We start from the raw sequence: 13075 nt of genomic DNA, 5'->3' as shown, positions 1-13075 counted from the left end.
CTCAGGCACTTGTGTGGAATCGCAGCCCAGTCACTCACCCTGGTTTCCAATCTTTCAACAAAACACACCCAGAGGGCTCCTTGTGCTGGTGTGAAGGTTAAGCATCAGAGGAGAAGTAGAGAGGCAGGCAGCCGTTTGGACAGCTCATGGGGAGGGAATGCCTCAATAACTTCAGCTAAATGGAAACTGGAAGAAAGTCACATTTCTTTAGAGGGAAGAGAACTTATTTCCAGGTGAGTGTGGAAGAATGTACCCTGGATGGTGAGGAAGAGGAAGGTTTGGGTGGACCATGCAGAGGTGGTAAGAAGAGCTATCCTGAGCTGTGAGGTTTAACTGCTGAGAAGATACCGAAGGAGTTTGTGAAAATGAAGCTCATGCCCTCCAGGTTATCTTTTATAGTATTATTATTATTATTTGTTGTTGTTGTCATGACTACTACTACTACTATCTTCAAGTAGTTGTTTTCTTTTATTTTTATTTTTTATTGTGAAAATACTGTACAGAGGGGTTACAATTACATGAGCAAGGTAATGAGTACATTTCTTTTTTATTTATTTATTTTTTATGAGTACATTTCTTATCAAGCATTGTAGCCTCCTCCTTTGTTTCCCCTTCCCATCCCTTCCCATCCTCTTCAAGTAGTTGTGCAAAGAGCTGTCAACATATCTATTTATGGGTATGATATATCTTGCTCAGAGTTACCCCTTCCATCATTCTCTCCACCCTCCCATCTATCCTGTGCCCTCCTGCCTCCTAAAGTTTTCTAGTTCCATTTTCACATATGTGCATTGAGAATTATAGCTGTATTTGCCCCTCATTCTTTTTTACCATTTGGCTGCCCCTCCTCCTGAATCCCCATTCCCCTCCAACAAGACATGTTTCATTTTCTTGGTATTCTTTTTGTTGAAACTGCTTGTTAATATTCACAGGATCATTAACAGGCAATCTCACTCTTGTGTATACCATACTTTAGTAGTAAGTCTGACTTCCACATACAGGAGCAAACATACATCCTTTGTCTCCCTGAGCCTGACTTACTTCACCCAATATGCTTTTTTTCCCCTCCAGTGTCTCCAGGCTATCTTGATAGCTTTATAGGTTTATTTTAAGCTTCTATTGTACTGTCAATGACATATGGGAGTTATTTTTCACCTATATTGTTCAGATTTCAGAAAAAAATTGAATGAGTCAGAGAGAGCAAGATGTATCTTGCCCATTTTCCAGATGAGGAAACTGACTCAGAGATGAAGAAATTTAGCTCACAAAGGTGGCCTGTGGGGATGTGATTGTTGAATGCAGGTTCCCTGGCCTAAACCCAGAATGCTTTCTAGGGACACAAAACTGATATCTCCTTTCAGTCATCCCACCTCCATGCTCTTAAGGCTGGTGTTTGGAGCCAGGAAAGCTTCAAGCTGGCCCTTTGGCCTCAGTGGATTAACACTTGCCAGGCCAGTACAGCATCCTTACACGTCCCCTGCTTCCGGCTGATGGCCTCTAATCACTCTTCAGTCGTCACATCTACACAGAGCCACCGTTCTAATCTGACATCTGAGCACGTCCAGCTCTTGCTTTAAAACGGCAGCAAGCTGCCTTACTGAAACTTCTTTTACAAACTACTCTTCTAGGCCCTTCTAAAACTACCCTCCTTTTTGGTGTCTCTTTTGGTCTCCTTCCTTATGGTCTTCTTTTCCGTGTGAGAGACACTGAATGTCTTGCAGTTTCCAGGATGCTTCAAGCTGTCCCCTTTTGGCTTTGTGCCCATGTGGACTCAGGATAGGTTCAGGAGCCAGACTGCCTAGGTTGAGAATTCAGACTCAAGTACCTCAAACTGAGACCAAGTTCCTCAACCTCTCTATGCCCCAGCTGCCTTATCTATAAACAGGGATAAATAATAGGTCCCTATGTGTGATTTCATATGCGAGGCCTAGACTAAGGCCTGGTATGTCATTCAGCACTTAATCAACGCTGTGGCGATTTCACCTGCAGGAGGGATTTGGGCTTTGCCTATGTGGTAATTGGCTCAGGTCTCTTGGCTCCCTTTCTCCGATGCTGCCCAGGGAAGAGTCCTCAAACTGCTCAAGTGAACATCTCCTCCTTTCTCTCATGTTCACAGGTGACTGGGACCCCTCTTACCTGGACACCTCACACTGACATTGTCTGTCTAGGTGTTGGCTAGGGTGAGAGCTGGGCCATGGCTGAGTCATTGTAGAACTGGCCACATCCAGCCTCACGGATGCACACACTGGGTCCTGCCACAGGTGTGAGGGTGTGCCTGGGTACAATGCCACTACTGAGGGCTTTGTTTGAGTCATGACACTACCTTATGGAATGACAGTAAGCCTTCCCTGGATGCCTCTAGAGCAAATTTTCAGCTTGGTAGTCAGTCTCCCTCATCATCTCAGTTTTCCCTCTGGGCCTTGGAGTCAGAGAGCTTCGCCCTCCCTACCCCTCAGCCCCAGATGAGAGTTTCACACTCTGCCCTCTTCTGGCATCTTGGCACTCACAAATGCCTGGAGAGTGGCCGGGCGAGTTGCCTGGTAATGCCAAAATGCATGCATAACACTCCCCACCACTCGTACCCTTTGTTCCTCCCACTTGATTTCTTGGGTCCTTGAAAATTCCCTCTTGCTTTTGGTTGCTTTTGGCTCTGTGCCATGTTCTCCTCACACACCATCCGCCCCCTCTGCCCCTTTTGGTCTGTCTAGCCTCTGGAATGAAATCCTCCCTGTACTTGAGGCATTCAAGCCTCTCCTTTCCAGGACGTGGCCTTCAGCAACACAAACCACAAGTGTGGGAAACTGGCCCTGCCCCAACGGCACAACAGACCCATGGGTCAGAAAGATCAGGCCCATCCCTGACCTGCTCACTTGGGTGAGAGGTGGAGTAGGGTGGGGTGGGGTGGGGTAACGTGTAATACATTCACACCATTTTCTTTCAGAGGAAATGCCATTTTCATACTGTGCTATTTGAGGGCTACGTACACACACGCCCTACAGGGTGCAATCTCAAGCTGCTCTGCACTTTGGAGTCCCTTGGGGAGCTTTCCTCCATCCCACCCTGAGGTTCGGTTGTAATTGGCATGGGTGTGGCTGAGTCAAGGCTCTTCTTAAAGCTCCCAGATGATTCAAATGTACACCATTACTTGAAGGGGCATGTTCTGCAAATGTGAAGGCCATGGAAGGCCCAGACTTGGAGCAAAGTGGTGACATAGCCTGCTTTTATTTTGTTGGCTCTCTGATGGGACTTGAACACAGATCTCTCTCTCTGTTCTGTCCTGCTGCTGAGGCCTGGGTGGGGTGAGAGCCGGAAGGATGGCCTGGTGCATGAAGTCACACTAGTCCAGCTTCCCCTGCCTGCCACCTCCCAAGGGCAGAGGTCTGGGGACACACATACAGTGACTCTTCGGGGAGCAGGTTCAAGTCGTCATTATGCCATGCCTGGCCTGGATCAGAAGTCAGGTTCATTCCAGGAATTTAAGACCAGGTTTAGAGTTCGAGTTCCAGCCCCTGGTGCTACTCCATACAAGACCCTCATCCTATCTCCTCAGCTCAGTGGTCTCTGTTCTCTTGGCCATTTATTCTCTTGAACTCACCCACCCTGGACTCTGCCTCTACTTCCTTTAAAAGCCAGCATGTTGCCACACTCTGAGAATTGACATGCTGCAATCTACCTTCTTCCCCAGTCCAGATGCCCAGGGTCTTGACCACTCTGTTTAATGGAAATCTCTGCATTAGTTTCTGGGATGCTCTGGATTTCTACCCCTCCATCTTCTCCCTTCATACCAGGCCAGTGTCCTGTCTTACTAAAGTTTCTCTGCCTCTGTCTGTCTCTGTTTCTCTGTCTGTCTGTTTGTCTCTCTCTTTCTCTCAGTCCACCACCCTCTTCACTTATGATCAGACTTTATAAGTCAGGTGCCAGTGTCTCACACCTCTAAGTTACTCAGGAGGATCTCAGGATCTTAATTCAAAGCCAGCCCAGGTAGGAGGGTTCATGAGACTCATGTCCAATTAATCATGAAAAATCTGGAAATGGAGGTATGGCCAAGTGGTAGAACCCCAACTTTGAGTGAGAAAAGCTAAGGGATAATGCCCAGAACTTGTGATTAAGTTCCAGCACACACACACAGACACACACACAGACACACACACAGACACACACACACACACAGACACACACACACACACACACACACACACACACACGACTAGACTTTGTGGGATTTCCTTTGTTCCTTTGTCTTGTGCAATTAATGGTCCTTAATCGATGCTCTGAGAACAAGAAGCATCATAATCATTCAGAAACTTGTTAGAGATGCAAATCTTTGGGTACCACCCCAGACCCACTGAGTCAGAAACTCTGCTGGTTGGACCCAGAAATCAGTGCTTCAACAAGCCCTGCAAGCCAATATAATGTATGCTAAAGCTTGAAAGCTGCTGCATGGGTGGTTCACACCAAACTCCTGTGTGACTCTCTAGGCCTGGTTTATCAATTTTCTCCATTTCCCAAAGGTTACATCTCCTTTATGACTTCTATGGGGCACTGATTATAGTGTCTGCTCTCCTGCAAGGGCTTTCTCTCTCCCTCTCCCCCCTCCTTCCCTCCTCTCTCCCTCTCTCTCCCTCTCTCTATTTCTCTCTCTCCCTCTCTCTCATCCTTTCTTTCTTCCTTCCTTCCTTCCTCTCTCTCTCTCTTTCTTTCTTTCTTTCTTTTTTCTTTCTTTCTTTCTTTCTCTCTCTTTCTTTCTCTGTCTCTCTTTTTCTCATTTTACCTTTAAAGCAGGACTTTTTTGGGGGGGTCCAGTCGTGGGGCCTGAACTCTGGGCCTGGACGCTTCCCTCAACTCTTCAGCTCAAGGCTAGCACTCTACCACTTGAGCCACAGTGCCACTTCCGGCTTTTTTTTTTTTTTTTTTTTTTTGTCGGTCATGGGGCTTGAACTCTGGGCCTGGGTGCTGTCCCTCAGCTCTTCAGCTCAAGGCGAGCGCTCTACCACTTGAGCTACAGCGCCACTTCCGGTTTTCTGGTGGTTTATTGGAGATAGGAGTCTCACGGTCTCTCCTGCCCGGGCTGGCTTTGAACCGCGATCCTCAGATCTCAGCCTCCTGAGTAGCTAGGATTACAGGCGTGAGCCACCAGCGCCCGGCAACACTTCCGGCTTTTTTCTTTTTGCTTATGTGGTGCTGAGGAATCGAGCCCAGGGCCTCAGGCAGGCATGCAAGGCAAGCACTCTACCACTGAGCCACCTTCCCAGCCCCTAAAGCAGGGCTTTTCTGTTCTTACACTCAGTAGGTACTCAGCAAATGTTCATTCTATGAACATACATAAGGAGAATGACCACAAAACTGTGCTGAAATTGTACAGGTGAAAGAATAGTGGATGAGCCTGATATGGTGACACACATCTGTAATCCCAGAGTTTGGGCAGCTGAGGCAGGTGGATAGAGAATTTGAGACCAGTCTGGGTAACACAGAGAATTCAAAGCCAGCTTAGGTTATTTATGTTTTTGTTATTTATATTATCTATTTTATTTTTATTATATATTTTATATATTATTTATGTTTAGGTTATTTGTATTTATGTCAAATGAGTGAATGAATGAATGGACAAATAAATAAATAAAATCCTGAGCTAAAAGCCAAAGGTCCTGGGGGGGAAAAAGAGAAGACTTCTTTCAATCATGGCTACACAGCAGAATTACTCAGAGAACTTTACAAATTACATATGCCTAAGCTACCCAGAACAATTTTAATCAGAATTTCAAGGTAAAGCCCACCATGGGATATTTTTAAAGTTCACAGATAATTGTAACATACACTGAGAATAAAATCCTTTTCCCTGAAGCTACCAGGAAGAAAATTATGATGGACAGAAATATGAATTTAAAGTTGGGAAACCCAGGTTCAATCTGAGCCTCTGTCCCAAATGGACAGTTGACTGTGGGCCAGCTATTGCCTCTCTTGTAGCCTAAGTTACCCCAAATGCAAAACGAAGCTTTGTTTTGGATGAATGGCTTTGAAAGTTAGCCAGCTGATGCCTGAGTCCCACCCTTAGAGATTTCTACTTAATCCATTTAGGGAGCAGCCTGGATTTTAATATGTAGCTGTAATGTGCAGGATTTTATTATTCAGTCTAATATAATCCAGAGTCATACAATTGTGTCCAGTGGGAGTGAGGGAATCTGCTGCTTCTCAGGGCTTTTCTTCCCCTTCCTTCCCCCTAACATTCAAACCTCACCTCAGTATTAGAGGTGAGATTAATCGCTTAATATTAAGGTGTCCATGGGCAAATAAAATTTCCTTGTTTTAGGACATGAGAATAGGGATATTATGAACCTTCCAAAGGAAGCCACATTTGGTGGTTGGCCAGAGTGGCAGGAAGTAGATAGAAGACATATGAAAATCCTCACCAGACACCTGACTCATTCTGCAAGTCTCAAGTTCCTACCTTCTGTTTCTGAGCTCCAAATAGATTATGACATCACATAGTTGTGGGAGGCAAGGTTTGCCTCCACAGTTGGGTCAGGGTCCTATGAAAAGGGCAGGTGTAGGAGGAGAAGTCATTAGCAGCAGAAGATGGATGCATTGGTAGTAGCATATACATGGATGGAAGCTGTGTCCTGAAAGTCGATAAGTAGATCTGCAGCCTGGGTGGGCAGGATGATCCAGTGGTGGCAGAGGGGCCAGGGGCCAGGTAGGGGGCGGAGAACTCAGTGGCTGCTTTCCTGAGGAGTGGAAATGGGGGAGGTAAGGAGTGCTTTAGAAAGCCCCTCTGGTGGACCCCAGCAACACCTACCTGCTCTCCACTGTGGGCCTCTTCCATTATCTGCACATGAGGCAGAGCCCAGAGCAGGGACCCTCTCTCCACCTCAGAGATGGGAGAAAAGACTTCCCCAAATCTTCACCTCTCCCCCCACCCCCATTCCAACACACACCTTTGGTTAGGACAGTCTGCCCCAAGATAGGTGAGTTCCAAGTCCAGCCACCCTGGGAGGAGTGAGGAGGCTGTGGTCTGTAGTGACAGGCTGGGGTTGTTTTGCAGACAGGGAAGCTGTCCTGGGGGTGTGGTGTCTGGCCCAGGCCTGACCAAGGTGTCAGGACAGAGGTCAGACCGTCTGTCTGGAGTGTGGGGCACTAGACCTTGCTTCCTGATGACTTTTACAGTCTGAGCCACTGAGGAAGAAAATTGCACATGGGAAAGGGGCTTTGTTCTAACTTCCAGACACTGGCCGAACTGGTTGGCTCTCCCTGCTGGGAGAATGAGAATGTCACAGAGCATCGGGTGTGAAGTGTTTTCACCCTACACCTCTTCCCTAGTGAAGGCTGCAATGAGGTGGTTCCCCGAAGTTGAGACTCCTGGAGTTGTTCCAGGTAAACAAAGTTTTTGAGATGAAATATTAGCAAGTAAAAGCTTACTGGTTCCAAGGAGAAAGAAGTCTTAAAACTCACCTACCCAACTGTGGGTCGGTGGCTCACTTTTGTAATCCTAGCTGCTCAAGAGGCTGAGATCTGAATCTTGAATTTCGAAGCCAACCAACACAAGAGAGTCTGTGAGTATCTTATCTCCACTTAACCATCAGAAGTGGTGGATCATGTGATAGAGTATTCGCCTTGAGCACAAAAGCTCAGGGACAGTGCTTAGGACTGCACAGGGAAAAAAAAATTCTCATCTACCTAGAAGGCGCCTTGTGGCTTTGGAGGAACAGATCATCATTATAAATCCTTGAGGCTGATGAATCAGAACACACTAAATTCCATATGCTTTGACACAGACAGGCTGAGCAGGAGCAAAGGGGCATGTGAAGAAGAGCCAGGCACAGCATTAGAGACTGTGTTGGAGGATGTTTCCCCAACAGTCTGTGATAATGGAAAAAGTAATAGGGAGTGATTTCAGGCTCCCCAGTTATAAAGTAGTTAGGGGGAATCACCAAGTTGGAAGAGGCCTTAGATCAATTCAGTATCTTCCTTGCTTTAGATACCTCAACCTACTAAATTGAGGTAACTACTAGATGAGGAAACTGAGGCCTTGGAATGTGTGGTGGGTGATGTGTTCACTGTCTTCCTGAGAGGTGTCAACAGAGTCCAATCCATGACTTTCCTCTCTGTCTCCCTCTCTCTGTCTTTCTGCCTCTCTCTCTTTCTTTGGTACTGGGGTTTGAACTCAAGGCCAAGGTGCTGTCCTTACCTTTTTTTTCATTAAGGATCCCATTCCACCACTTGAGCCACAGCTCCACTTTTGGCTTTTTTGGTGGTTAACTAGAGATAAGAGTCTCATGGACTTTTCTGCCTGGGCTGGCTGTGAACTAGGATTCTCATATCTCAGTCTCCTCAGTAACTAGGATTATGTGAGTGAAACATAGGCACAGGGCTGATTTTTAGCAAATCTCATAAGCATGCTCTAACTCAGTCCAACCCAGTGGCAAAGCCAGATTCCTATAAAATGAGCTGGCCCTTTTCTGTTAAGTCCTTCATAGCTTAGAAAGAATTGGGGAAGAGTTTGATATGGCTTAATATTATCTCGATAAAATATTGGCTATGCATAAAATCCCCCAAACCAGAAAGAATTTGGAAAAGAAATGAACTAAATGATGAGCCTTCACAAGGAGATCTTCATTGTTTTTTTCCCCCCACATTATGCCATAGGACTTGTTTCCAGAGAAAGATAGAAAGGAAGAAAAGGGTTAAAATGGGACTAGGCATGGTAACTGTCTCTAAGAAACTCCTGCCACCTGCACCAAGTGCACACTCACAGAAACCCAGAGAAATGTTGAGCAGGGTGACCCCTAAGGTCTGTCCTCCCATTCCCATAAGAAGGAGAAGGGAGGGATGCTGCTGAGCAACAGAAGGTCATGTCAGGGTCAAGAGCAAGCCCTAGTCTTTCCTGTCTGGTGCTCAACTTTTGCCTGGGTGAGGATCAAGGATGCACCTCTGCATTGCTCAAGCAGCCATGATGGCAGCCTGCCAGGTAAAAGCAGAAGCCAGACTCTACTCCACACAGGCTAAGAATGAACTCGTGTTCTTGATGGATCTCCTTTTGAGCTCCAGTGGGGAGGCGAGGGGAAATCACAGGTCCTGAGATGTGGCACAGTTCCAGGTGTCTTCAAGAGCCCCCTGCAGTGAGAGAGAGCATTTGTATGCAAGCTCCACTACCCAAGTTTCTCTTAGCATCTGGATCCAGGAAACTGCTGCAGACTCAGGCAGTGCCTGGGACCTGACAGGTTCACAGGAGGGGAGTCATATGGGAGAAGCCAACCTGCTGGACCTACAAGGCAGAGGTAACAGGTCACTGCCAATCCAAAGAGATAAGTGTCAGCTGTGGAGAAGGAGGGTTACAGATACAAAGAGGAAAGCATGCTAGGAGTCTTCTGCCCCATCCACAAACAACCGATGGTGTCAGAGCCACCGAGCTTAGAAGCTAAGTACTTGGGCTTTACAATCAGATAGAAGTCCTGACTCAAGTTCTATCTGTGTGAACATGGGAAAATTACTTAACTCTTTGTTAGGACAGGGATTAAAACACTTAGCTCACAGGTCATTGTGAGACTTCAACAATGTGTGAAATCTTTACTGTGATGCCTGACATGCAATATAGAATTATTGTTGCTTTTTTTTTCTTTCAGGGATTGTTTCTAGATTCCATGAAGCTGGGCCTGTGTGATCCTGTCAGGAGATTCTTGATGCCATAGGTAGGTACCTACTCCAAAACAAGCACCTGTGTATCCCTCCTCAGCCTTTGGGCTGCATGATACTCATGTCATCTGTTCCACAGAAAGATTAAGAAAAGGCTGTTCTGTGAGGCAGCCCTGGGAGGAGACTGGAAATCTTCATCAGATCTAGAGGCAGCATTTAACTCTATCTGCAGAGGTACAGTCCTCTCCCTCACTGTCTCCAACAGATCTCATTGTCCTCAAAATAAGCAAAGAACTCCTGTTCCAGATTACCAAACCCAATGAAAGCCCAAGACTTTTGTCAGTAGTTGGAAGAAAACTTGTGGGAGTTGGGGAAGGTGCTAAGGATCAAACCCAAGACTTTATGCCTGCTGAGTTACACTTCCGGGCCTAACATGGCTCTTTAATGATGCAAAGATATGAGATTAAGAGGCAAGTCTGATGGGAGGGAAAGAGAGTGAAGGAAGGGGTCTGCCCAGTCTCAAATGTAATTCCATTTGAGTCTCTGTCTATGACCCAAAAAAAAAAGGAGGAGGTGGGGTTGGAGCCGGGGTACCTTATACACTTTCTGCTGTCACTGGCCGTTTATGTTCATTTGAGGCCATTGCTTCCTCCCCCTCCTCCTGTTCCTCCTTCTTCCTAAATCTTCATTCTTGGCCTCCGTTTCTTCCTCCTGTTCTACTTATTTCTATCTACCTTTTGGCTAAACTTTTAATCTTGGTGATTTTTTTTTTCTTTTTCTTTCTTTCTTAGATCAGGAAGGATGTGGTTATTCAGTGAGTTTTGTCCCTGAGGGCTACAAGGAGCTGAAAGGATTTGGGATTCTTGTTCTTTTTTTTTTTTAATGAGAAACTTTTTCTTTTCCTCCTGATCACATACTGGGGCAGGTAACCTCTTGCTCTGTGCGCAGGGCTTGAGATTTCCTGTGTACGCCTTAGCAGCGCCTTCTCCGGAATGTGTTCTTGAAATTCTGCAGGGTGGCCTCCCTCCCACAGCGAGGGACCTGTGCTACATGAACCAAAGAGAGGAAGGAAATGTCAGATAGGTAGAGTTATGAGAATAAAACAGAGGAAACAGTCAGAATGTCACTCTATAACTAATTCAAGTGTAATAGAATTTTCATAATATACAAGCCATTTTGCATTTACATACCATCTGGCCATGGGAAATACTAATCTTTTCTGTCTCATAGGTCTTGTTCATACCACAAATTCTTCCTTTGTTCCTTCCTCCCTCCCTCCCTCCCTCCCTTCCTTCTTCCTTTTTCCCTTCCTTCTTTCCTTCCTTCCTTCCTTCCTTCCTTCCTTCCTTCCTTCCTTCCTTCCTTCCTTCCTTCCTTCTTTCCTTCCCTCCTTTCTCTCTGTCTCTGTCTCACCTAAGTCAAAGAAAGAGTAACTGGCTTACTCAGTGTGGTGGAATAGTTCCTCAGATTTGAGAGAACTTGGCACTGGTGTTATTTTCAAGCCCTAAGGACAGGCAGGACAAGGGAAACAAAGATTGCTTTTTTTTCTGGCCAAATGGCCAGTGAAATACCTTCCTGATGAACCAGCTCTTTTAGGTAAATACATAGATTCAGTTAAAAAATATGAAAATGAAACCAAACAAAACCAGTGTGACCTGTCCTGATCAGGAGTTTCTGGTGAGAGGCCAGGGTGTGGCATGGCCTTTGCCCCTATTGATCCCTGTCTGTTTAGGGATTTGTCTGGTTTACTTTACTAGTGCCATGAACACGTAGCAGGACCTATGTCAGGGTCTAAGACAGGTCTATGAAGATAATGCTGTAAGAGCTTGGGAACAACATGACATCAGCAGCATCTCTGTGTGTGTGTGTGTGTGTGTGTGTGTGTGTGTGTGTGGTATATCTTATATATGTTCTTCCTAATCTCAATTGCACTGAACATGAAATGCATCATATGTTTCGGAATTCAGATCACTTATAGATCTCACTTGGTAAGATTTATGGAGATTACATGAACTCTCTATACATTTATTTATAATTTACCTTTCACCATTCCCATAGAGATATTAGGGATCGTCTAACAAATGCTTGAAATAGAAACTGAAGCTCAACAGTAACAGGACAGGAGAGAGGAAAGTATCCCTCAAGTGGCAAACAACCTCTGTAAGACAGTCCCTTTACCTCTAAACTAAAAAAATTAAAAACACGAAACACATGAAGAGAGAAGAGAAACATAGCAGGTTATGTCATGTAATAAATAGAGAAATAATTGATGCTGAAAAACTGCAACACCTAGATCAGGTCCTTTGCCTCTATAGTATCAAATAAAAAATGAGTCTACAGACAGAGGGAGAAATAAAATGGCCAAGATTTATTGAAGAAAAAGATAAGCAGGACTCCCACTAGACAGGAGGGGTCCAAGGAAGGAGAACTACCTGGAATGCATTGTACAGGGGTTAATAAGATATCTCTAGGACGCTATGTGACTGATTGTAAGTAAGATCATTAGACAGCCTGAGGGCCATATTAGTCCCCAGTCCCAATCAGAGGCTCCATGCAGCCTGCATGAACTGGGCATGCATTGCTCTGCCCCTCAGACTAGATGCCCATCTGGCGCACACCTCTGAGGACCAATCATCACGTGCAAGTCTTAGAGGGGAATGGACCTTGACGTGATTCCCTAAGGTCTGCCATGTGCAACTGCTCAAGGCCATGTGAAGAATGAAGCAAGCACCTCCACAGGAGGGGATTTTCACCCTGATTGCCAAGCCAGGCTTACCTGGCTTACCACCTCCCCCACCCACCCCAATAATGGCAGTCATTCAGATGAGAGGACATTTACCTAACACCATTGTCATCTGCAAGATAAAGATCTGCACATAAAGCACATCAAAAGACACAGTGGTCACATTTTTGGCAGTACTACTTCATTGGATGAATCTGTGTGCTTTTGTTTGGGTATCGTTTTGATATTTTGTTGGGAGTCCCCTTATCCTCCCTGTCCCTTTGAGGATGACAGATTGGGAGTTGGGAGATGGGTAGGTGTCTCCATTTTTAGTTACAGGCAATTCAAACTGTTTCTGGTCAATTCAAGCAAAATGGGAAGGCTTGCAGAGAATGCAACTAGTGAAACTGGATTTGGTTTACTCCCAGAGCTCAGGTAGCACAGTCTGGTGCTAGACAGACCCTTCAGGGCTTAAAGTGATGGATGACACTTGGTGCTTCCTTCTGGAATATTTGTGCTCGGAACAAAACCCCAGAAGAAAGTTCAAATGGTCCTACGGAAGGTCCTTGGTTAGGGAATGGCAAGGAAGTTTGACACCTCCGCTCCAAATGCACTTATTTGAGAGAGAAGATTCTCCCCTATGAAAAGTTGGAATGCGCTTATCACAGGAAGGCTGAGCTCCAGGCTGGTTGTGCTTAAGAAAATTTCTCAATTTAACAGCGAAGCTGC

The 13075-nt window shown here is 45.7% G+C and overlaps 1 long non-coding RNA gene across 2 annotated transcripts in view; it reads left to right on the top strand.

Moving 5' to 3' along the window:
* LOC138831650 (uncharacterized) overlaps positions 1–13075 on the top strand; it is a 71961-nt gene that overhangs the window by 7375 nt on the left and 51511 nt on the right. The window contains exons 1-4 of one of the 2 annotated variants that reach the window (XR_011373412.1): positions 6493–6582; positions 7217–7365; positions 7485–7544; positions 9615–9680. This is a non-coding gene — a long non-coding RNA (uncharacterized lncRNA). Of the gene's footprint in view, positions 1–6492; positions 6583–7216; positions 7366–7484; positions 7545–9614; positions 9681–13075 lie in introns of those variants that run through there. The other variant, XR_011373411.1, reaches the window with a different exon arrangement.

Source organism: Dipodomys merriami, unplaced genomic scaffold (assembly GCF_024711535.1).
Source record: "Dipodomys merriami isolate MVZ:Mamm:240054 unplaced genomic scaffold, mDipMer1.0.p SCAF_2, whole genome shotgun sequence".
In the NCBI taxonomy this organism is placed as follows: domain Eukaryota; kingdom Metazoa; phylum Chordata; class Mammalia; order Rodentia; family Heteromyidae; genus Dipodomys; species Dipodomys merriami.
The sequence above is the reverse complement of the archived record's forward strand: the minus strand, read 5'-3'. Positions and strand labels throughout refer to the sequence as shown.